The sequence below is a fragment of the Polypterus senegalus genome, chromosome 15 (genome assembly GCF_016835505.1).
Source record: "Polypterus senegalus isolate Bchr_013 chromosome 15, ASM1683550v1, whole genome shotgun sequence".
NCBI lineage: Eukaryota > Metazoa > Chordata > Cladistia > Polypteriformes > Polypteridae > Polypterus > Polypterus senegalus.
In genome coordinates, this window is record NC_053168.1 from 120,630,233 (window position 1) to 120,656,824 (window position 26,592).

General features: G+C 41.0%; 1 long non-coding RNA gene across 1 annotated transcript in view; it reads left to right on the top strand.

Moving 5' to 3' along the window:
- Window positions 1-26,391, top strand: part of LOC120515634 — a 154,298-nt gene extending 127,907 nt beyond the window's left edge. The window contains exons 3-5 of the long non-coding RNA XR_005630675.1: window positions 9,040-9,504; window positions 22,593-22,672; window positions 26,134-26,391. This is a non-coding gene — a long non-coding RNA (uncharacterized LOC120515634). The remainder of the gene's footprint in view (window positions 1-9,039; window positions 9,505-22,592; window positions 22,673-26,133) is intronic.
- The last annotated feature ends 201 nt before the right edge of the window (window positions 26,392-26,592 follow it).

Sequence of the window (26,592 nt, forward strand, 5' to 3'; positions counted from 1 at the left end):
CACGTCTGATGTACTGAACGAGAGACAACTTCCTGCTATGTACGTAACAGTACAAGCAGGCCTGCTATTGAGAATGAATTGGGGCAGTAAGGGGCCGTTCACCACCTGCCCACCACACGGTCACCTCCACTTGTATACAGTATGCTGCCTGCAGCGTCTGCCCACTGAGAGCGAATGCAGGTAGTGAATCGCCCACCACCGCCCCCATTCAACAGGCAGGACCCGAGGCACACTACAATGCTGCCCCCCGCCGCCCCATTCACACTCAATGGCCTCCGTTCAGCCACAACCTGCATCAGCAGCTGCCCACCGAGAACAAATGGGGCAGCCATTCAAGGGGCACTGCAAGGCTGTGTGGTGGGTGGGCAGTGAAATGCCTCCTTCCGCCCCATCCAGCCTCCGTCAAGTCAGGAGCAGTAGCTGCGGCGGCATAGTGGGCAAGCAGCAAACCTCCCCATCAAGCCTCCGTCCTGCACACGAGCGGTGGTTGTGGCCCTGGAGACGATGGATCCCGGGTCACTGCTTGCTGCACACCCAGCCACCCACTGAGAATAAATGGGGTGCGGCTCCCACCACCCCATTCATCAACTGGAGCCACCCGAGGGACACTACACTGCACGAGCACCATTGTTTCATTCACTGAATTTCTCAAACTGTACAATATAAAAAAGTAATTGTTTAATAATTGGAAGTGATTTTTCGTTGGTAAAATGAATTGTGTCTATGTCATCCATACATAAATAAATCTGGTAATTGAGAAGGAAGTACATATTTTATTCTCTACTTACAAACTTGTCTCAGTGCCTGCATTCAAGCTAATGGAGCTTGAGAGGGTCTGACAGGAAGAATGGGATAAGCTGCCCAAATCCAGGTACACAAAGCCTCTAGAAACTTAGCCAAGAAGGCCAAAAGCTGGATTTGCTGCCACGCAGCCCTCTTCAAAGTATCGAATTAAGAGTCTAAATGCTTACATGAATGAGAGATTCCAGTTTTTGATTTTTTAATTAATTTGAAACCTTTCTGAAACATTTCTTTCGCTGTCATTATGGGTTATTGATTATCAATTGATGGGCAAAAATGGTAGATTTATCCATTTAATATTAAATCTACCACACAATAAAGTGTGTGGAAAGTGAAGAGGCTTAAATACTTTTAGAATCTATTTAAAATAATGGAAGACCACAAAATAGCAGTAGTTAGCTAAAGTGAATAATACACAAAAATATAAGGAAAAGAACATCAAGAAGCTGTAAAACCTCACAGCCTTCTTATGGAATCAGCTCAGCTCCAAGGAGAATATCTGACTATGTCCTGTCACAGTTGACTTCTTCTGCTCACTCACCAGCGGGCGGTTTGCCTGATGACAGGCAGGGATGACTGTGTTTGGCATTGTGTTCTGACAGCGCATGGGAAGCAAATGCTGCTTTCGCAACTTGTCAACGTTATCGAAAACACAACTTGACAACTTGGAGCGACGATTTAAAAGTGTTCACATGACTCCCTCGTGTTAGGAACACCCAGAACGGCAAACTGGAAGTGATTTCTAAATTGGTAGTGTTGAAAACAAATGCAGTACAGCAAGCATGGCACACCTGTAGGAGAAAACGTAGCAATTAAAAGAGAATGCACAGAATCATCAAAAATGGAGACAAACGTTCATTCATTGTTGAAGGATCACAAGAACCTTTTTGGATTTTGAGTGCTGTCAAGCCCAGATATGCTCACCCTGGCCTCCTATTCCTGATTGACACTAAAGATGGGCATTAATACTGTCCATGATGCCTGGGGTAGAAGAAGTAAGGAGGTCACCTCAGAGAGCAGTTCAGACTTTACTTGATTGTACCTTTTTGATGAAACACTTTAACAAAGAACTTCACTTCATGCCTGCCATTCCAGATATCTGTTCCACAGCCAGGGCCAACCCTGGAAATCATATTGGGCAACGTTATTTAAGCTGCCGTTGCAAGTCAGCCATTATCCAAGTTGGTGGATTCAATGCAGACCCTTTTCACTAGAGCAAGGGTTCTTAACCTGTCACCTTATCGTTGTGGAGGGGTCTGCGTGTCCCAATGATCCTAGGAGCTCTTTTGTCTGGGGCTTTATGTCCCTGGTAGGGCCACCCAAGGCAAACTGGTCCTAGGTGAGGGATGAGACAAAAAGCGGTTCAACAAACCTTCAATGATGAATCAAAACTTTGGACGACGTTTTCGCTTGCCCAGACGCAGGTCACCGGGGACCCCCTCTGGAGCCAGGCCTGGAGGTGGGGCTTGATGGGGAGCGCCTGGTGGTCGGGCCTGCACCCATGGGGCTCTGCCGGCACAGCCCAAAGAGGTAACGTGGGAGGGGCCAAGGAGGTCCGGTACAATGTGAGTTGGGTGGTAGCCAAAGTCGGGGACCTTGGCGGTCTGATCCTCGGCTACAGAAACTGGCTCTTGGGATGTGGAATGTCACCTCTCTGAAGGGGAAGGAGCCTAAGCTAGTGCGTGAGGTCAAGAGGTTTCCGGCTAAATATAGTCGGACTCACCTCGATGCACAGTTTGGACTCTGGAACCAATCTCCTTGAGAGGGGCTGGACTCTCTACCACTCTGGAGTTGCCCCTGGTGAGAGGCGCCGAGCGGGTGTGGGCATACTTATTGCCCGCCGACTTGGAGCCTGTTCATTGGAGATCACACTCCTCAGCCTCCCTGGAAAAGTCTATTCGGGGGTCCGTCAGATAGTCGAACCTCGGGTTCAGGAGGAACAGTGTGGTTTTCGTCCTGGTCGTGGAACAGTGGACCAGCTCTTCACCCTTAGCAGGGTCCTGTGGGGTGCATGGGAGTTTGCCCAATAAGTCTACATGTATTTTGCAGACTTGGAAAAGGCGTTCGACTGTGTCCCTCGGGGAATACTGTGGGTGGTACTCCGAGAGTATGGTGTACCGGACCCCCTGGTAAGGGCTGTTCGGTCCCTGTACGATCGGTGTCAGAGCTTGGTCCGCATTGCTGGCAGTAAGTTGAACCCATTTCCAATGAGAGTTGGACTCTGCCAGGTCTGCCCTTTGTCACCGATTCTGTTCATAACTTTTATGGACAGAATTTCTAGGCGCAGCCAGGGCGTTGAGGGGGTCTGGTTTGGTGGACTCAGGATTGGGTCACTTCTTTTTGCAGATGTTGTTGTCCTGTTTGCTTCATCAGGCCGTGATCTTCAGCTCTCTCTGGATTGGTTCGCAGATGATTGTGAAGTGGCTGGGATGGGAATCAGTACCATCAAATCCGAGACCATGGTCCTCAGCTGAAAAAGGGTGGAATGCCCTCTCAGGGTTGGGGGTGAGATCCTGCCCCAAGTGGAGGAGTTCAAGTATCTCGGGATCTTGTTCACGAGTGAGGGAAGATTGGAGCGTGTGATCAACAGGTGGATCGGTGCAGCATTCGCAGTGATGCGGGCTTTGCATCGGTCTGTCGTGGTGAAAAAGGAGTTGAGCCGCAAGGCAAAGCTCTCAATTTACCGGCCGATTTATGTTCCTACCCTCACCTATGGTCATGAGCTATGGGTAGTGAACGAAAGAACGAGATCGCGAATACAAGCGGCCGAAATGAGTTTCCTCCACAGGGTGTCTGGGCTTTCCCTTAAAAATAGGGTGAGAAGCTCAGTCATTCGGGAGGGACTCAGAGTAGAGCCGCTGTTCCTCCGCATCGAGAGGAGTCATATGAGGTGGCTCGGGCATCTGATCAGGATGCCTCCTGGACACCTCCCTGGTGAGGTGTTCCGGGCACGTCTAACCGGGAGGAGGCCCCGGGGAAGACCCTGGACACGCTGGAGGGACTATGTCTCTCGGCTGGCCTGGGAACGCCTGGGATTCTCCTGGAGGAGCTAAAAGAAGTGGCCGGGGAGAGGGAAGTCTGGGCATCTCTGCTCAAGCTGCTGCCCCTGCGACCCGATCTTGGATAAGTGGAAGAGGATGGATGGATGGAAGGGTCCTTAACCTGAAGTCTGTGGACCCCAAGGGGGTCCATGGATGGGTTTCAGGTGGTCCATGAGGGTCAGATAAAAATGAACATTTACTGTATATTCACTATACATAACGTTTGTGAATCAGGGTTTTCAGCACTTGTTTCTATCAAAACGAAAAGTCGAAATAGATTGGATGTCAAAGATGATATGTGAGTCACCTTGTCGAAGACCACTCCACAGTTTCATATTCTTATTCAAACAAGAACAACCTTCTCATTGAAATAAAGTAGATAACGAGAGAGTAGATGTAGTAGTAGTAGTAGTGGTAATGGTAGTAAAAAACATACTAGTAGTAGATCTGTTTTAATTTGCAGAAGAGAATTGTATTTCATAATTATGGGTGGTCATTATTTTTTGGAGTGTATTTTTTAGATTGTTTACTTTAAAGTTTAATAGGATATAGCGGGTTGGATAATGAATGGATGGAATACTTTGTGTATGTCATATATGTATGAGACAATCAAATCTCGATAAATAAAGTACATTATATTCATTGCATGCAGAGTTGTGTTTATGTGAATATTTCTGGGGAAGGGGGTACATAGCTTTTATCAGATATTTAAAGGGGTTTGAGACTCAAAAAAGATTAAGAATCACTGCACTAGAGCTTTCCTTTGAAACACTTGTATCTAGAACTCTCTGCTTTGATTCTTAGACTTCAATTCTTTATTCACGTATTGGGCTGGTCACACAGTAATTTTGACTTTCTGGTTACGATTTCAGTCAGGTGTAAATTTATATATACTAGCAAAATACCCACGCTTCGCAGCAGAGAAGTAGTGTGTTAAAGAAGTAATGAAAAAGAAAAGGAAACATTTTGAAAATAATGTAACATGATTGTAAGTGTAATTGTTTTGTCACTGTTATGAGTGTTGCTGTCATATATATATATATATATATATATATATATATATATATATATAGTAATACCTCGCTATATCGTGCCTCGACTTTCGCGGCTTCACTCTATCGGATTTTAAATGTAAGCATATCTAAATATATAATCACGGATTTTTCGCTGGTTCGCGGATTTCTGCGGACAATGGGTCTTTTAATTTATGGTACATGCTTCCTCAGTTTGTTTGCCCAGTTGATTTCATACAAGGGACGCTATTGACGGATGGCTTAGAAGCTACCCAATCAGAGCATGTATTACATATTAACTTAAACTCCTCAATGATATAAGATATGCTTCCCGCGCGGTGCTTGATTGTTTGCTTTTCTCTGTCTCTCTCACACTCTCTGACATTCTCTGTGTCTGACGGAGGGGGTGTGAGCAGAGGGGCTGTTTGCACAGAGGCTGTTTGCCTAGAAGATACAGACACTCATCTAAAAAATGCCGCTTTATCGCGGTGCTTCGACATATTTAAAAGCACAAAAGCACGTATTGATTTTTTGATTGTTTGCTTTTCTTAGCGAGCGCGCTTTCTCTCTCTCTCTCTGAAATTCTCTGCTCCTGATGCGCGCACTCCTTTGAAGAGAAGATAAATTTGTATTCTTTTAATTATGAGAAAGAACTATCATCTCTGTCTTGTCATGGAGCACAGTTTAAACTTTTGACTAAAGGGTGTTATTTCATGTCTAGAGGGCTCTAATAATGTTAACAGTGTGGGTTTATAAGTTTATAAGGGCTTAAAATATATAAAAATAACCATACAAACATATGGTTTGTACTTCACGGATTTTCATCTATCGCGGGGGGTTCTGAAACACAACCCCCGCAATCGAGGAGGGATTACTGTATATATATAGCAAAATACCCGCGGTTCAGCGGCAAAGTACTGCCTTAAAATTTTTATTAAGAAGAAAATTAAACCTTTTTAAACTGAGGGAAAATATACCAATAATTATTTGTTAAGGATCTCTTTGTATACCACGTTGTCAGTTCAGCCCTCCGGTTGTAATATGACCAAGTTGTGCGCTGAGCTTACTCTTGAGCATGCAACGTACAATTGGCCATGTGAAAAGCAATATTGTCACAAATCTCACAGCTTGGATTGCTGCTGTCATAATCGGTTTGAGTTTCATGGTTTGTTTCAATTGCGACAGTATTTGCAGGATTTGTTGTGTTGAAGTGACATTCGGCATCTGTCAAGCGTTGCGAGCATATAACCGGTTTCATCAATAACTTCACATCCAGCTTTTGAGAGTTTAAATATTCATAAACATCAAAGTGTCCACTACTCAAATCGTCACCTCTGAATCTAAGATGTTTAAGAGGCATTGGCGGTTGTCGAAAGGTGTAAAATATATTCGCGGGTGAAGGACTGTACTTAGCATATTCATAAGTAAGGCTGCTGCGCTACTCAGCACGCCTCCCATGTAATTGACTGCCTGCCCATATAAGGCCATTCTTTGCTACGGTGTGTTCATTCCTTTCCTTGCTTCGCCAAGGAAGCAGCCTTCTCATAGCTTCTGCACTGTTTTATAAACGAACGACATATAAGAAAGTCCTTTTTCCTTGCTTTGCCAACGAAGCAGCCTTTTTATTTAATCCACGGGTTCTCCGCTGTTTTATTGTTCATTTATTACGATTGTTATACTTATTGTGTAGGTATTTTACAATTAGTTTACTGTTCAGGTACCCATTTTCTTTATTTAATCCGTGGCTTTTCTGCTGTTGTTTTGTTCGTTTATTACGATTATAGTTATTTGATTCCCTTTCTTTGCCTGACTGCCTGCCCATATAAGGCGCTCCGCAGTTTTTTTATGAAGCAGCCTTTACACAGCTTCTTCGCTGTGTTATAAACGAACGCCATATAAGTCCGTCCTTTCTCCTTGCTTTGCGGTTCTCTACTGTTTTATTGTTTGTTTATTATGATTGTTATAGTTATTGTGTAGCTATTTTAGACTTAGTTTACTGTTCAGATACCCATTTCCTTTATTTAATCTGTGGGCTCTCCGCTATTTTTTGTTCCTTTATTACGATTATAGTTATTTATTGATTCCCTTCTTTGGCTGACTGCCTGCCCATATAAGGCGCTCCGCTGTTTTTTTGTGAAGCAGCCTTTACACAGCTTCTCTGCTGTTTTATTCTCCTTGCTTCGCGGTTCTCTACTGTTTTATTGTTCGTTTATTACGATTGTTATAGTTATTGTGTAGCTATTTTAGACTTAGTTTACTGTTCAATTACCCATTTCCTTTATTTAATTTGCAGGTTCTCCACTATTTTTTTGTTCCTTTATTACAATTATAGTTATTTATTGATTCCCTTCTTTGGCTGACTGCCTGCCCATATAAGGCGCTCCGCTGTTTTTTTGTGAGGCAGCCTTTACACAGCTTCTCCACTGTTTTATAAACAAATGCCATATAAGGCCGTCGTTTTTCCTTGCTTCGCCAACTAAGCAGCCTTTTTATTTAATCCACGGGTTCTCCGCTGTTTTATTGTTGGGAGCTCTTCCTTCTTTTCTACGTACTGCGGTCACAGTCAGTTCACGTGATTATGTGGGAGGCGTGATGATGTCACACGCAGCTCCGACCCCATGTCCATTACAGTATATGAAGAAAAATAGGTTCCAGTTTTGACCATTACGCGTAGAATTTCGAAATGAAACCAGCCAAACTTTTGTAAGTAAGCTGTAAGGAATGAGCCTGCCAAATTTCAGCCTTCTACCTACACGGGAAGTTGGAGAATTAGTGATGAGTGAGTGAGGGCTTTGCCTTTTATGTAGCCCTAAATCATACAAGAAGTGCCGCAATGGGCTTTAACAGGCCCTGCCTTTTGACAGCCCCCCAGCCTTGACTCTCTAAGAAGACGAAGAAAAACTCCCAAAAAACACCCTTGTAGGGAAAAAAATGGAAGAAATCTTGGGAAAGGCAGTTCAAAGAGAGACCCTTTTCCAGGTAGTTTGGGCATGCAGTGGGTGTCAAAAAGAAGGGGGTCAATATAATACAATACACATAACAGAAAAAATATCCTCAATACAGTATAAAAATAAAAATATTACAAGTACGGAGCAGAATTTATCTGTGGATGATATTACATAATACGATTTAGATTTGTTTAGAGTCCTGGAGACCTCAGCCATCAAGCTGCCACCCCCTATTGGCCATTCCACAGATGAGTCAGTGCTGGGCCAGCCAATCCGATGAAAGTACAAACCCAACAATGCCTGCTATCCTCCATCAGAGATAACCTTACCTTAGGGAGGCAAAACAACTTGGCAGGGGGGCAATGGCACCGAGTGCCACATTTGAGTACTGAGAGGAGAAACAGAATAGGTGAGGGTTAATAACAAATTCTAACTAACATGTTACTTATGTTTAAGGGCTAATGACTGACAACATAGATGCAGTCTGTACAGTTAATCAGCAGCTCTAGTCGGGGTATGCTAAACTGAAGTAGTGAGTCTTCAGCCGGGATTTGAAAGCTGAGACAGAAGGGGCATCTCTTATAGTAGTATTTATATCCTTATCCATTTTTTTCTCTTTTGCCCTTATGGCTTACCAGTTTTTTAGCGGCTTTGGTAGAACATACAGGTTTCAGCCTCTCATGACTCTAGAATGCATAAGAAATACATAAAAAAAGAATGGAAATATAAAGTTGGGTTGGAGACATTAGAAAGTCAATAGATTTATGAACTCTTCTCATGTAAGAGAACAGCTGGCTAATGATTCTGATCTTATTCCAACACACGGTGCGCTCCTCCAGTTTTAACACAGTTAAGCCCAGGTGCTCTGAGCTGCCTTTTTCCTTTATAAAACTTTTAGCCATTTTCCTGCCCCTTAGGTATGTTTCAAGTAAACCTTATTAGGAATTTTTGCCGTAGCTTAATGGTCTAGGCCGAAATCTATTGTTAACATTTTTTTGTAAATTAGCCGTACCGTTTCATGCAGCAATTTAAGGTAAGTAGGTAAGTTGAGCATTAGATGAAGTTTAAGTGAAAGGTACTGAGCTTCTACGTGAATGTGTCTACATCACATCACCGTCGTATATAACCCACCATTGTACTAACTGGGCTTGTGTCAAATTCCCGCTGATTCTTTCAGTTTTGTTTTTCTAACGAGAACACAACCTTGCTGAATCACATATTTGTATTCTTTTACAGGTCGGAATTGAAGACTTTGCAATGATACTGGGGGACTATGGAAACCACAAGAAACCATGGGTTCGGCAAGCAGTTAAATGGACTATGCAATTGTTGCGACTCCTTTGAGACAGTTAGAGCAACATTTACACATCACAGGATATCTGAACCTTCACGGAAGCAGTATATTTATTTGTGAACAGACTTGTCTTCAAGATAATGCTGCATGCCTCAAGACTAGCAAAGTTCTGCAATGACTTCAGGAATGTAGCAGTGAATTAATAGTAATGGAGTGGCTTCTCTTCTCATCAGATCTTAATTCAATCAAGCATATGTAGGATGACATGGAATGGTGTATTCAGTAGAGATCCCACCAGCAAGTAATTTCCTCAGGTTTTGGAACAAACTGCAGTCAACATGGGCCACCGTCTCCAAGTTAAACTTTTGAAACTTTGTGAAAGCAAATGAAGGTTTACTCACCACTAGGTAGGTGTACCAATTAAAGTGGCCACTCTAAATATTTTGTTTCGCACCTGTCTAATGTTTATTTGTGATTTCCTCTTACCCGTGTCCAAGGATGATTTAGAACGTTTACCATACTATTTTTCAAAGATTAGCAGTTGGCTAGAGCCCAAGAACCAGGTACAGTGGAACCTCAGGTCACGACCATAATTCATTCCAAAACTCTGGTCGTAACCCTATTTGATCGTTACCCAAAGTAATTTCCCCCATAGGATTGTATGTAAATACAATTAATCTGTTCCAGACCATACGAACTGTATGTAAATATATTTTGTTTAACTGTTTTTGTGCTTAAAAATCTTTAAACAAACGCCCAGGCTCCCTGCTCGGCAGCTCGCTCGCTCTCAGCTGCACACGGGCTTGCGCTCACTCGCTCTCCCTCTCTCTCTCTCTCTCTCTCTCTCTCCCTCTCTCCTGCACCGGCGTTCTTCTCCTGCTTCCTGTCTTCTCCTGCAACCTCCCGTTCTTTCCTGTTCTCTTCTTTTTCCCTTTAGCTAACTCACGCTTCTGTTTATGAAGAGACGTGGTAGTCGTGGCAATTAGCAGCTTCTGGGAACAATTACGGATGCGGACCACTTCTCACCTGTGCACTTAGGTGAGAAACGCCCACATCACGAACTCCTCAGGAACCGCTTCGGCCACACACTGTCACGCCCCCTCGCTAAGCCGTGATGTGACTATTTATTAAAACTGGCCTTTTTGACGAGAGCTATGGACCCGCTATACCACAGGAGGAAGCTGGGCTGAGAGGAGGTTACAGTTTTGAGGGAGAGTCCCTCTGGGTGATGCACCGAGAACAATGTACAGTACAGGGAGAGACTGAACACACGTGCGGAAATCATCGGCGCGTATGAACCAGAAGGGAAACTGTCTTTTTCATCAATCAATTGTGTGGTCATGAACAGATGCAAAAGTTTGGTGAACTTTTTGGTCATAACCCAAGGTTCCACTGTACAAGACAAGAAGAAGCTCCGTACAGGCTGGGCCCACTCACACAAGGTCCAACATAGAAACGTTATTAACCTAACATGGACAATTTAGGGATGTGGGAAAACAAAACAGTACAGCCCTCAAAGACGAAGAAAAAGTGCCACCTACACATGAACATCTCACACAGGATACAGGATTCACGGAGAAGCAGTACTACCCACTGGGATACCATATCACCAACACAGAGAGGAACACAAAGTATTTTCTAATAACAATTAATTGACCATAAACCCACACAAAACTCAGACTGCTTACTTGTGAAGTAGAATTTTCCACTCCTCCCCAACTTTACATTTTCACGGGCCCACCACGGCCAAATAACAGGCCTGTGTCCAACCCCTCAGGAACTTGTCAGCACTCTGAGATGCGTTTTGAAGGAGGAATCATTAAAGGCCGGTGTCACAATACACAACTTGACACCATTTTGAGAACAGGCCAAATTTAATGACTGCAGTTGCTGACCTTGTTTGCTAGTCTTAGAAAAACAGGTGGGTATTAACAACTATTCATAGCAGCTTGTCGCCAATAGGGGGTGTACCAGCATCACTTACCTCAATCACAACAATACAAACACAAGTCCCAGGTGCAAACAAATGATTTACTGCACAACTACCTTTCCAGTGCAGTTTTCTTTGCCCAACACCTTACAATAAGTCCTTCTGTCTTCCTTTCCTTCTCTCCCTCCACTCCTCTTCAGTGATCTTCGTCCTATTCCCCCCTTGGACTCTTGAGTCGAGAAGGAGTGGCTTCCTTTATACCGGAGCTGGGAGTATCTCCTGTGCTATCCAGGAAGCACTTCTAGGTCAGGCAGAATCTCCCTAAAGTGAGGAAAACTCCTTCTCACAGCTCCCTCTAGTGGCTATCAAGAGGCCCAGCAGGGCTGCCTATTGGAACTCCAATTCCCATAAAGCCCTGCGGGTGTGTATATGGGAGACCCACCAGAGAGTTACTGCTGCGTATCATACTCGGGTCCTGGGTGGTGGTGTCCCTCCACATTTCCATTGCCAAGGCATCCCGACTGGGTAAAGAACCATCCATTCCAACCAGAATGCCAGCCAACCCTTGTCTTCTATGACAAGTTTCTTAGTATGTCACAAAAACATTAAAACTGAATGACACAACAAAGGTCTCAATACTCAATACTAGATTTCAGTTAATACATTTACCAACCTTTCTGAAAACATTTTTTTTTTGCTTTGTTATTATAGATCGTGGAGTATAGAATGATGGGCAAAAATGGCAAATTTATCCATTTTAAAATGAAAACTACAACACAGTAAAATGGACAGAAAGTGTAAGGGTCTGAATGCACCGACTCTCACAGCTCAGTGAAATGGGATGGCAAAGTTTGCCCTAAATATTTCTACCAGCTTGAAAATTGCATAAACATGAAGACTTTTATTTTGTATCTAAACTGGACACAGTTAAAATCATTATATTAAATGTCTGCAGTAAAGGACTATTTAGACAACGTTCTATGGTAATGGATTGAGAAGATGTCAGAACAGTTCTGAATTTGTAGTGTGGTTGCTAAATCTTTGAATTATGCTGAGTCTGGTGGTTATCAGTGCTGGTATGCACTCTATCTCTCCTTATCAGTCTGATTTAAATGAGCCAACGAGCACGCAGTCAGCCTTCTAGCAGTTCACTAAGTTTATTATCAGCAATCTAACGATTGATAACAATACTTATACATATCGATAGTAAAAGCTTTGATTGCTGAGATGTACACACACTGAAGTTACTCATTCAATGATGAAAATCCCTTTTCAAATGAAAACAATTAATGCTTATTTCCTGCAAGTATATCATTGAGTGTATATTTGCAGAAGTTAGTCAGTGATAGTCTAACAGGAATAAAGAAACACTCCTCCACAATTCATACCTGTGTTAGCATGCCCTCAGTGTTATTGCTCATTACTAATGACTACCTGCAAAGTCACAAATCATCTGTCTAATAGCAGTAATGAAATGACACTGTGACCATTTAGGCTTCCTTAAAGGATTACTCTGTCAGGGGTCACTGTGCCAGGGCATGCCCAACACTCAGATAGTGGGTGGACCCCCTAGTAGTGTGCAACCAAGATAGAGAGAGCGAGACTTAAACTGGGTCTTTTGATTCAAAGTTGCAAAAGGGGCTGCAATGTTTATTGTGCATATCAATAAGTTAAATAGTCAATAAACAATAACAATTTTCCAAACAGATAAAATTCAGGCAAATGTTAAAACCAACAATTGTTTTAAAAATCAGTCATTTAAAGAGGAGCTTCTTTAAAAATTGACTCGATCCCTGCAAAACAGGAACACACCGTTTCTTGCGGAAACCTAACACCTGAAGGGGAGACCCTTAATGAACCTCCTAGGACTCTGTCCACCATCGTACAATAGACTATGCATTTTTGTAACCCATCGGCTCCTTTGACACAGTTAGAGCAACATTCAGACATCAAAGGATATCTGAACCTTCATGGAAGCAGTATAATTATTTGTAAACTGACTTGTCTTCAAGGTAATGCTCCATGCGTCAAGACAAGCAAAGTTCTGGGATGACTCCAGGAACATAACAGTGAATTAATATTAATGTAGTGGCTTCTCTTCTCACCAGATCTTAATTGAATCCAGCATATGTAGGATGACATGGAATGGTTTATTCAGTAGAGATCCCACCAGTAAGTAATTTCCTCAAGTTTTGGAACAATGTGCAATCAACATGGGCCACCATCTCCATGTTAAACTTTTTAGACTTTGTGAGAGCTTTGCATGTCTAATTGGGAGAGCAAATGATGGTTGACTCACCATTAGGTAGGCGTACCAGTTAACGTGGACTCTCTAAATATTTTGTTTCGCACCTGTCTTATGTTTATTTTTATGTTTATTGTACATACAGTGGTGTGAAAAACTATTTGCCCCCTTCCTGATTTCTTATTCTTTTGCATGTTTGTCATACAAAATGTTTCTGATCATCAAGCACATTTAACCATTAGTCAAATATAACACAAGTAAACACAAAATGCAGTTTTTAAATGATGGTTTTTATGATTTAGGGAGAAAAAAAATCCAAACCTACATGGCCCTGTGTGAAAAAGTAATTGCCCCCTTGTTAAAAACTAACCTAACTGTGGTGTATCACACCTGAGTTCAATTTCCGTAGCCACCCCCAGGCCTGATTACTGCCACACCTGTTTCAATCAAGAAATCACTTAAATAGGAGCTGCCAGACACAGAGAAGTAGACCAAAAGCACCTCAAAAGCTCGACATCATGCCAAGATCCAAAGAAATTCAGGAACAAATGAGAACAGAAGTAATTGAGATCTATCAGTCTGTTAAAGGTTATAAAGCCATTTCTAAAGCTTTGGGACTCAAGCGAACCACAGTGAGAGCCATTATCCACAAATGGCAAAAACATGGAACAGTGGTGAACCTTCCCAGGAGTGGCCGGCCGAACAAAATTACCCCAAGAGCAGAGAGAACTCATCCGAGAGGTCACAAAAGACCCCAGGACAACGCGTCTAAAGAACTGCAGGCCTCACTTGCCTCAATTAAGGTTTGTGTTCACAACTCCACCATAAGAAAGAGACTGGGCAAAAACCATTTCCAAGACGCAAACCACTGTTAAGCAAAAAGAACATTAGGGCTCGTCTCAATTTTGCTAAGAAACATCTCAATGATTGCCAAGACTTTTTGGAAAATACCTTGTGGACTGATGAGACAAAAGTTGAACTTTTTGGAAAGCAAATGTCCCGTTACATCTGGCATAAAAGGAACACAGCATTTCAGAAAAAGAACATCATACCAACAGTAAAATATGGTGGTGGTAGTGTGATGGTCTGGGGTTGTTTTGCTGCTTCAGGACCTGGAAGGCTTGCTGTGATAGATGGAACCATGAATTCTACTGTCTACCAAAAATCCTGAAGGAGAATGTCCGCCATCTGTTCGTCAACTCAAGCTGAAGCGATCTTGGGTGCTGCAACAGGACAATGACCCAAAACACACCAGCAAATCCACCTCTGAATGACTGAAGAAAAACAAAATGAAGACTTTGGAGTGGCCTAGTCAAAGTCCTGACCTGAATCCAATTGAGATGCTATGGCATGACCTTAAAAAGGTGGTTCATGCTAGAAAACCCTCAAATAAAGCTGAATTACAACAATTCTGCAAAGATGAGTGGGCCAAAATTCCTCCAGAGCCTGTAAAAGACTCATTGCAAGTTATCGCAAACGCTTGATTGCAGTTATTGCTGCTAAGGGTGGCCCAATCAGTTATTAGGTTCAGGGGGCAATTACTTTTTCACACAGGGCCATGTAGGTTTGGATTTTTTCTCCCTAAATAATAAAACCATCATTTAAAAACTGCATTTTGCGTTTACTTGTGTTATATTTGACTAATGGTTAAATGTGTTTGATAATCAGAAACATTTTGTGTGACAAACATGCAAAAGAATAAGAAATCAGGAAGGGGGCAAATAGTTTTTCAGACCACTGTAAGTCGAATGTGGAAAACTCACGCTATTGCTCCAAGAGTTTATGATATGCTAACACCCACCTGAGGGAGTAACCACGGAGTACACTGCCTCAATAAAAAGGTTAAACCACAGTTGAAAATCACGTTGTGTTTTTTGCTTTCAGGCCTCCCACCACCATAACTTGTAATCTATAGGGGAGGAGCAAAAGCTTTAGATCCGTTAAAAATTTTGATCTCCAATTTTCGATGGACGGAGCTTAACATTTTAGGGTCCCCTGGTACTGAAAACATTGATATCTCGATGATGGGTGTGTGTCTGTGTATCACAGTTTCTTGAGGATGACCTAGAGGTAAAAGGGCTGGATAGAAAAATATGAAACTTAAGCCTGTTATAAAATGACGATGTGCTGATTAGTTTTTGTGCCAAATCGTGCAAGAGAGGAACCCTCAAATAACGTAATTCTGCAATTAATTATGAATTCTTCTCGTTAACTGCTATCATAATGACCTATTTTATGATCAGAAAAATCAGCATCAGAGTAGTAAATAATTTCTGAAATGTTAAAGAACAGTTCAGGTAACTTGGTTCCTAGGGTGCAAAGCCTACTGATGCTCATGTCCGAATTTTTTAAATTTATTCACCATTATTTATTCCAATTTCACATATTAGGAAATTGTTAATTTTTTGCATACCCCTTGGGGTGAGAGTGCAGGGTCAGCCATTATACCCCTCCTTGGAGCAATTACAGGTTAAGGGCTTTGCTCAAGGGCGCAACGGAGTAAGATCCCTTCAGTAATAGGATTCGAACTGGCAGCCTTCGGGATACGAGTGCAGATTTGTAGCCTCAGAGCCACCACTCCTTCACCAGGATTTGCCCCACTACATACTTGATCTTAATGTACACAAGAATTGTTATCACTCATTACATTTCTGCAAATAACGTCACTGCAAGTTGGCTCAACTGGTGCCTCCTACCTCCTCCTTATAGGACTGGTAAGAACTGCTAGTACCCACTCTGTCGTTGAAGCTAAAAAGTCTCTTTTATTAAGTAAATGGAAATAAGTCCAGAAGAAACTGGACATCTAAACTAGAGTTATAATGCTGGGGGGATTGTTACCTTAGCCCTCCCACCGTTCCCTTCTGTAGCTACCCCTCGATCAGACAATGAAACCAACCAGGCCTTCAGTGCTTTTCCAAAGGAATGCTACAGTTTTGATGAAAGAGTAATAACAATAACATGTTGGTGCGCCTGATGAAGGGAAAGTTGCCTTTTTACTTCTGTTCTTGGACTCCAACTGCTCTGCAATCCCCACTGTGATGAAGCAGGAGTGAAAAATGAATGAAAAGATAATCACAGTAAGAGCAATAATAGCTCAAAAACACATGAAAGCAAAATGCAATAATTAAAATAATGCAGGCCTCATTCTAGGGACGTCTGGGATGCAGACTTGGGCACCACTTATTATTTAGCACAGTGGAGAACTTGTGGGAGCCAAAATCATCCACATATGAACAGATTCTTCTTTTATTAAATGTGTTAGTAGATTGCAGACAATAACCGCTGATTCCTTAAGTGCAGAATTAGAAAATTAAACTGGCTCATGAAATCATTGATCCTTTTGTCTACTAATTTAGTCTATTGATGCCATAGTGTATTTTGAGGGAGTAATCGTTTTCACTATTTTTGTAATGCTGCTTATGAGGAAAGGCCAGTCAGTCATTTTCTAACCTGCTTAGTCCTGAACAGGGTCACCAGGGTGCTGGAGCCTGTCCCAGCTAGCAAAGGGTGCAAAGCAGGAATAAACACCAGAGAGGGTGCCAGTCCAATGCAGGGCAAACACACACACACACCCAAGGACAGACGAGGGACAATTTAGTATCGCCAGTCTGTCTAACCTGCACGTCTTTGGACTGTGGGAGGAAACCGGAGCCCCTGCAAGAAAGCCATGCGGACATGGGGAGAACATGCAAACTCCATGCAGAGAGGACCTGGGATGTGAATTCTGGTCTTTTTACTGCGGGGTGGCAGTGCTGCCAGTGCACCACTGTGCCACCTATGAGGAAAAGTGTTTTTGTTATTATGAAAGACACTTTATTATAATTCAGACTACTAACATGAACAGTAGGAGGGGTTTAAATAACACAATTAATGTGTTGTGACAAGGAGTCAGTCCCAAGACATGCAAGTACCAAAAAGTTGCAAAAGCACTTCTAATAATAAATGGGCAAGCACAAAAAATTCATAACAATAAAAATATTTTATTCTTCACAAAAATCTCCTATGGACTGGCAAACTGTCCGGGATTTGTTCTGTGCTTTCTGGGCTAGGCCTCAGCCCATGGGATTGGATTAAGGGTTAGGGTTAGGGTTAGAAAATAACATGACATTTGTGGCGAGCGGCTGGGGGTGGTACCCAGCCGGGACGCCCGGAAGAACCGAAGGAGGGATTACACCTCCTCCGGACCATGAGGGGGTGACCACCCTGGTGGCTATGAGGACCACGGGAAAGGAGCATGGAAGCTCAACCCTATAGGGGCCCATGGTCACCACCAGGTGGCACCCAGATGCCTGGAGAGCCCTGACCCTCAGCACTTCCACCACACCCAGAAGTGATGGGGGAACGAAGACCAGCCGGCACTTCCGCCACACCAGGGTGGTATTGGTTGATTTACCCTATGGACACGTCCATTATATCTGTTAATGGAGAAATCTGAAGAAAGGTTACACAGTTTACTGCCAAAACTACTCTTTACCAGGAATGGAGTCCATTCGAAAATAACTTTTGTTACACAATGTACAGCAAAAAAAACGTCAGCCCTTGCAATAATAAGAACTTATTTGCTTGAATTATAGTTCCCATCAGCGACTCCTAAATAACTGGAGTAACTGTTCATCACAAACTCAGTCCAGAAGAAATGAAAAAGCGTTTAAAGTGGTAAATCTCATTGCCACTAAATTCACATGAAATGGGAACAAACTCTTTTTTTTTGTTTCCTTGATGTATTTTTTTTCTGTAATAATAGTGGCTGCGATGAAATGCACTATCGATTCTCGAAGTGTGAGTTGTTTTATTTGATTACAACCTGAGGTCAAATTTTGTTGGACCATCGTTCCACCACTTCAGTGTGTCAGTTAATTAAAAGAAATGAAAAGCGCATAACAACCCATTTGCACTTAAAGGAAACGTGTCTTCTACTCCCACTGGCCAAATCCCCATCCATTTCTGTGGCAAACATTTGAGAGAGAATTCCCCTGGAATATAATGTTAAGTGATTGCGCTGAAAGGCCGGACCAGCATTGACAATAAAATGTAGAGAAGGAACGTCTTCCAGAGTGGGAGCCAGGAGTTTTTCAGTAGGGGAAGCATTTCATTAAGCACATTGCATTTCTTTTACAGTAATTGTCTCAAACAAAATAATAACCAGTGCTTCCATTTTATCTCTGGATTTTTAACATGGTGTGATTGCTTTTTGAATTATAGGAACACTAATTGTTTGTAAAAACACTTTGGGATTAGAGTCGCTATTGATTTGTGCAGTTGTTTGTTTCCTTTGATTACATCGCTTCTCAAATAGCCATTTTGTACAAAATAGCATTGTCACATTCAGATTGTTATAGTATTATTACTATTGTATATCACGCCTGTTTGGTTTACTGAGAGATTTAATTAACTCGTATATTCACTGTTATCTACATTCTGCTACTTTTATCAATGATTGTTTTCTTCCCCCTTTTTAATCATTTAGTTTTTGCTAATATAGATGCTTATGTGCTTCATAGTTGTGTGCTTCTAAGTAGGGCAAGTTGACTACCAGGAAAATTTGAAATTGGTGTACAGCCGTGGCGAAAAGTTTTGAGAATGACAATATTGGTTTTCAAAGTGTGTTGCTTCAGTGTCTTTAGATCTTTTGTCAGATGTTTCTATGGTATACTGAAGTAGAATTACAAACATTTCATGCGTTTCAAAGACTTTTATTGACAATTACATTAAGTTTATGCAGAGTCAATATTTGCAGTGTTGGCCTTTCTTTCTCAAGACCCCTGCAATTCACCTTGGCATGCTGGCAATCAACTTCTGGGCAAATCCTGACTGATGGCAGCCCATTCTTGTATAATAAATACTTGGAGTTTGTCAGAATTGGTGTGTTTTTGTTTGTCTACCCACCTCTTGAGGATTGACCACAAGTTCTCAGTGGATTATGGTCTGGGGAGTTTCCTGGCCATGGATCCCTAATTTCGATGTTTTCTTCCCTGAGCCACTTAGTTATCATTTTTGCCTTATGGCCCGGTGCTCCGTCATACTGGATAAGGCATTGTTGGTCACCGAACTGTTCTTGAAGGTGGGTGGACAAACAAAAACCCACCAATGGTTACAAACTAAATGGAGAAATGTTGGTTTCTTTTGCAATTGGCATCATAATAAGGAGCAATTGAAAGCTGAGAATCCAGCTGTTTAAGACTAAAATAAGCAATGAGGGCTCAAAATGGGCGAGACAACTAAAGTGAAGCAGAAGTGTTACTTGAGCAATAACTGCATCTTATTAAGCAACTGGGTTGGAAGAAAAACCTGCAGCCACTGACCTTGCCCAGCCCTGAAATTGAGGCACCTTTACAAAAGAACTAAAATGACCTTGGAAGAAGATGTGAAAATAAAATCACAAAACCTTATTATCATTGTACCACAAAACCTTAATAAGAGTAAAAAGACCAGAAATGACAATGTTAATATTGCAAAAAAAGGGTCACAACAAAGTTATCCATTTCATTTGGTTGACCCAATTAGAGATGGGATATAAGAATATTGAGCAGCATGACGCAGCCATGTGTTGCAGGAATCCTCTCAAAAGTTTGACAGAAATATACTGTAGTTAAGTAGAGTTAAATAGAGTGTGTGGCACTGAGAAAGGGTTTTGCATGTTTGGCCGGAAACTCCTAAAAGTGAGAACTGCCACTTTGACAGCATACCTGTTTTACTGTGTTACGGAGCAGGTCACCTTCAAACACATTCAATTTAATTTCACATAAGAAATTCAACAAATCAGATTGGCTCCAGCAGACCCCCGTGACCCTATTCGGATTCAGCGGGTTAGACAATGGATGGATGGATGGAATTCAACAAATCAGAGGGAATCAATCCATCAGGCTTGTTTGCTCAACCAATAGCTAATCTGACCCAATATCTCATCCTGATTCTTCTTAAAGATTGTCAAAGTTTCTGCTTCAACTCCATGTTTCTGTAGTTATTTCCAGATACATACAATTCTTTGAGTGAAGAAGTGCTTCCTGTCTTTGGTCCTAAATTCCCTTTTCTTTTAATTCCCACCTGTCCAGACTGGAGAAAGTCACTTAAAGTTTTTAAAGGGGAAAGATGTAGCACAAGAAATGATGCGTAAGTCAAAACTGGAAGTCAGTAACACGAGCAACAGATCCCAAAACACGAACCAGACATTGAAGTCAAAAAGGAGTCGAGTACTAAAATAAACAGGAAGACCACACGCAAAAAGTATTAGTGTTTCTCTAAACTTGGATATCAAGGAATGGCTTGGGTGATCTTTTAACTGGTGAAGTCATCACTGCGCTGTCCCAGTGCATTATGGGATTGTTTCCATAGAAACAGATGACACAAGAGTCCCAAAACAGCAGCGTAAATTGGCAAAACAAAACAGTGTCAAGAATGGCGCTAAATAATCAAACTTTTAAATAAAGTTTCTAATCGAGAGACTACATGGATACTAACTGAACTGTAGGTGGATGTAAACCCTCCAGAAAATTTGTAACATAATTTACAAACATGCAGAAAATTAAGGAAAAATTATAGAAAATGTCAATCATTACGCCACTGGCCTCCTCGAGTATGTGATTCACCCTTAAGCTGTACATACATACTGTATACCCGCATTCATCACTTCTCTCACCCTGTGTTTTTTTTCTTCATCTAAAAGTATATAATTTTCAGATCATTTAAAACATGTAAAGGGCCGTAACCGATGGACTGAAAAACGCCACAGAAAAAACATCTAAGAATGCTTACAGCATAGAAGGACTGATAGAGAAGGTGTATTGCTTCAGAATGGAGACAGGGTTAACATGAAATTATTTTAGAATACATTTCTCTTTAATATCAGTCTTAATATTTTCATGACTTGCATGCCATCAATTTAAATTTACTAAGGTGATAAGAAAAAGACATATAGAATGATATATTATGATATAGTATGATAGATTATGATTCATTTCCACTATATCTGAAAAGTGACGGTTCAGTCTTCAATCACATGTCTCTTAGATTATTATTAAATAAATCCACACAGTTATTACAATTATGCCAGACCATTCCTAGTTTCTGTTTGTCAGGTTAGATATTTTTAAATAACATCTGAGAGTTTTAGATTTTTTAATATATCAATCTGTTGCAGTAATCTTGGTGTGCCAAATAGAAACCACAGTAATATTTATTTCTATACTACATTTTCATACAAAGAATGGTGCTCAAAGTGTTCTACAAGTTATAAAGAAAACGTTGCAAGAAAAAAAGGCAAATTACAAATTGATAAGAATAAGAATGACTAAATGAGATACCCAAAAAAGTAAGTAAGATTAAATCAATACACATCTACTGTAAATAACACCGATATACAGTAAGAACGATAGCCAAAAGTCACACAATAAATCCCTCAATCATATTTAACAGGCATTGTCCTCCCATATACAAGTAACAGAGTCCTTACTTGTAGATTTGTTTTAAAGTCTCTTGCAATGCTATGTTCAGATGGCCAGGGCGGACAGAACACATTTTTAAAAACTCCAGAGGCAATTGCTTGGTCTTGTCGACAGTTGGACCATCCACATGTATTCCAAAATCACAGGTGGCTGCACAGTACGTATAGAAAGAAAAAGGAGGAAAGTATTCTTATATTGTTTAATACTCAGATCGTGCAGATTTGTTTTTAGATTTGGGCATCCGTGGTTTTGACCAACTGCAGTTAGAAAATATTTTTAAAAAAATCCAGAAATATCTCAATAAAGAACTTTTGAAATTCACACGTTCAGAGCTGCCCACTAAATATACACAAAAAACAACACACATAGGGTGATGCTGCTGAGTCACGACGTACCCAAGCCAACCCTCAGTCGCGCTGTATCAGTCCTTATGTTCACATTCATCTTTATGATTTTAAATAATTCCTGTTCATCCATGGTTTCTGCACACCTGCGGCAGGTCCTGGAACCATCTAACTGTAGATAAGGTGGGCCGAACATTATACGTTTGTTGGGAAGCAAAGAATTTTTGCATTTTGAATTTAGCGTAATGTCATTTTGGATTCTCACGGGTGGTCCCATATTGTTTGTGGTTACCATGACCTTTGTCTGCCACCTGATGACTAATGATGTCATATGTGATATGTGTCATCAAATCCCACCTATATAAGATGGCAGTGTGCTTCAGCCATCACCCAAGTGGTTAAATACAAGTGACAAATGTTTGCTTATGACTCTTTGCTTTTTTAATTTAGTTTTGCTTCTTGTATGTTTTGACCTTTTTCGAATTTTTGACTTTGATTTTCAGTTGTTCAGTTTCTTTTTATTTTGTTTTTGCAGAAAGAGTGAGGAAGAAAATAATTTAGAAAGGGTCCAGAAAATGAGCTGCGGTCAAGAAAACAGGCAAAAATTATAAAATGGTGAGTAAAATGCGCCGTCAGATTCTTAATCCTAGGCAATATATCATTTACCATGCTTTGTTTGCCAAGAGTACAATCAAATGTACAATATGTCAATATCTCATTTTTTAATCTGAAAATTCGGATGAATAAGAAGCAATATTTGAACCCACAACCCTGTGATGTCAAAGCCACTTGCTTCAAGGTCATTTATCTAAGAAAACGAAATGACGGTGCCCACAACAAATAAGTAATTCATCCAAATTAACTCTTTTAGGGCTATTTTTTTTCTTTCTCCCAGGGCTCCTAAAAACTTTTTTTTTAAAAATAGAACACAAAACAATTGTTTAACTTATCAAATCAACAAAAAATATTTATTTTTGACTAATGTAACTGTTTTGCATTTTGTATGAGCCTGCATACTATATAATTTAACATATTATTATTTTACATACTGTACATATTACAAAGCAAAGTCCTGCAAAGTATGATAACGCTCAAAGCAGCCAATTGCATGCCACGTTGCACTGCTTACAATACGTGTTGCACTGGCGCCTCTTTTTCAGTTGTCTGTTGCTCTGCGTACCTGTTTGTCTCGTCAGATATCAGCTGAAAAACTGCCTCAGGAAAAAACAGCCTGAAATAGTCCAGCGGCTTGTAATCCGTTGTGTCCAGCAGCAAGCCATGCCTTCTTGTAAAGTCTGGTAGCTGATCGGCTGATGCTGGCTCCTTAATCTCTTCCTCGATCTCCTGATCACTATCAAAGAAATCCGATTCTGACAAATCAGAGTCCGACTCCGCGATAATGCGCAAAATGTCTTCTGCTGAGCATTTTCTTTTTTGCACTCGCTTCGCTCCCGCATGAGATGTTGATGCCATCTTGCCTTTGTTTCTATTTGTTTACATATCGCAACTCAGCACACGCAAGGATTAGTTGCTGAGTCAATGAGTCTAACATTCCTCCAAGCAGAGAGGGAATGCCTGTGACGTGACAATGAGTTTTGTCGCCATTAACAGCTGATTGTCGCCCTCTATCCCTGGATGTCGACATTTGTCGACATTCGCCCTCAGCCCTTCCCGTCGACATCCGCCATAAAAGAGTTAAATAAATTCCAATCGGGAGCACTGTTAGCAGTTTTCAAAACCTAAAATAAATCTGAACAGGTTCGCCCAAATACCAAAAAAAATGAAAGAAATGAAGCCAAATCATAACAGATTTGTTGGAGCTGCTTTTGTGAAAGGCCATATTTTCTAACCAATCGCTGTCTGTAGTTGTTTTTTTGTATTTTTTTTTAAAACAATCTGAACTAGTGATTGTTTATTTGTAAAAATTCATGACATTTTATTTTGCACATTGACATTCTGATGAATTTAGTCATTAGCATGTAAGATTGGGTAGGGTGATGTTAATTGACAATGAGTTGCTTTTAACTTTAATTTCTATTTGGTGAAGAGCTGCTCAGTGTAAATGAGAGTTTTCATTGTGTCTCAGTTCATCTATACTCACATTGCTAGTTTCCAGGTTCAAGCTTGAAAAGCACTGAATATCATTAAATCTTGAAGCACTATTATGACGTGAATACCCCATAGTTCTTGTTCATAACTGAAACTTCCACATAGGCAACATGGTGTGAATCCTTTAAAACATGCTACTCAAGCAAATCATGATCTTCACTGGTCTCTCCAGCAGATGCTAACCTTAACCCAGTTAAGCCCCAGATACTACCTGCTGGCTTCAGGGAGAGCCAGTCCAAAAATGTGGACATGGAGAAAAAACTATGAAGAAATATCATAAAAATATAACAAAAGCACCAGAAGAGCAGGGATGAATATAAACCCTTGGCTTGAATTAAAAGGACAAACTAAAAATCTTTATAAAACAAGGATTTGTTCAGAGAGCTAGAGATTACAAAGAAAAATCTGAAAAGAGCAAAAAGGGGCACAAAAGAATTGCATTAAAGGGCAATCCTAAGCAAACAAATCCCGTAATTGCCTGAAGTGATCCTACTCTGTTGGGTCCTTGAGCAAGGCCCTTAACCTCCAATTGCTCCATCCTGGGTATGATGTTAATCTGCATCCAGCCCTGCAGGTAGGCCCCCCAACCTGCAGGGAAAAACTTGGAGGTTGGTGGCAGAATTTGTCACTCCAGCCACCATAAAAACTTCACACTGTTCTATTCCATCTGAACGAGTGTGGTGCTGAGGTGTCACCCATTGCATGGCTGCACTCAGGTCCTAATCTGGATCCTGAGTTAACTTGTCATGTGGTGGGTGCGGCAATGCGCTGTATCAGTGCCTGCCCCTAACCTAAGTAAATGAGTCCCAAAACATAATACAAAGAACAGAATCCTTATAGCGGAGCAAAATAAATTGAGAAATCCTGAAAATGTAATACTGACAACAAAATACTCACCTTATTGCCTGAGCCTTCTCAGGTCACTTATATAGCCAAAGTGAGAGCGAAGGAGCAGTTATGTCAAGGTGGCCCCGCCTCTTGGGGCTCCACCAACAAAATACAAGAAACAGCAGAACTTAATTAAAGAAATCCAAAGGAAACCAACTGAAATAACATATAGACATGAAAAATAATGACTCAAATGAACAAAAACAACAATGAAATATAAAATATGCATACATTCGCACTGATTCATAATGGGGTGTTTATTTGCAATAACCTAAAAAGATCAAAAAGCAATCTAGTAATCACCTGAACATTTTTCATTTACAGGACAGATGATTATATTTTAATGTTAACACCTTTGGTGATTGCAAAATCTGCCAAATAAATATGGTATTGTGTGGAGAAAAGCCACTGAGTTAATCGAGGATTGCAAACGTTTACACGTCTAAGTGAATATCACAGAAAATCAACAAGATTCCTTTATAATGATTTAAAGCTAATTTAGATAAGAAGGCTGTTAAACTTGAGTAAGAATCGGGAATAAATACCTGAGCTCTTTCCAGTATATGCTTTCATTTTCTTTTTTGCCGAGTCTTATAGTATTTCTAGTTATTATTATATATACAGTACCAAAAAAGAACTAGAAAAATTCCAATACATGTTGTAACAGAGATAGTGCAGAATGTGACTTCATTTTTATTTTTTGATTGGAATGAGTCAGGCTGTTCTGTAAACATGACGGAAAAGCACCTGTATATATAGCAAGTACATTTAAATATGGCTAATGTTTATTTTTGTGTTTTGCTTTTCTCGTGTGCTGGCACAAGGGCAATGGAGTTAAGGGCATCTGTGCTCTTTTGTTTTCTGCTTTTATCTATAGTACTAGTGAGTTGTACCATTTTAGCCATTGTGGATGTTGTGAGAAGTTAAGCAACATGACACCTTTTATCTTTTATTGCCACAATTAAAAGTTCATTTGAAAGTCTAGTCAGATATGTGAGTTGCGATGAGTGTGTGAGGTGGAAACACGAAAAGAAGAAGTTTTTCACAGTCACTAATTTATCTTTCTTTTCTGCCCTTAGAGTGACGCAGGACAAACCTAGAAGACGACTCTATGAACAACAACCTTCCATTGGGACCACACACAAGAACTTCTGTCACCTGAAAGTGGACGTTCACTTATGAACCTGAACTATCATGAGAGAGTCCTTACTGAGTCCAACTCCAGGAACTGACCTTATTGAATGTCGACTGTTTTTCTTTCCTCTTGACCCTTTTGGCTGCCATTTCACATTTTTGCCATATTAAACAGGGTTTCTCAGCTGGGAACTCTAACTCTTTTCACGTTTACTTTGTGCTTCATTTCCTAGTCTATACACTTGTTTCAAATGGTGAGGTACAGTGGGTTATGACACGGCACTGGAAAACATCTTCATAGATCTCAGTTGTATCTTCTCCACCTACAGTTCACCTGGCCGCTGTGTTTTGAGACCTGCTGTTTCAGAATTTACTTACTTAAGCTGCTACTCCTTGTACATTCT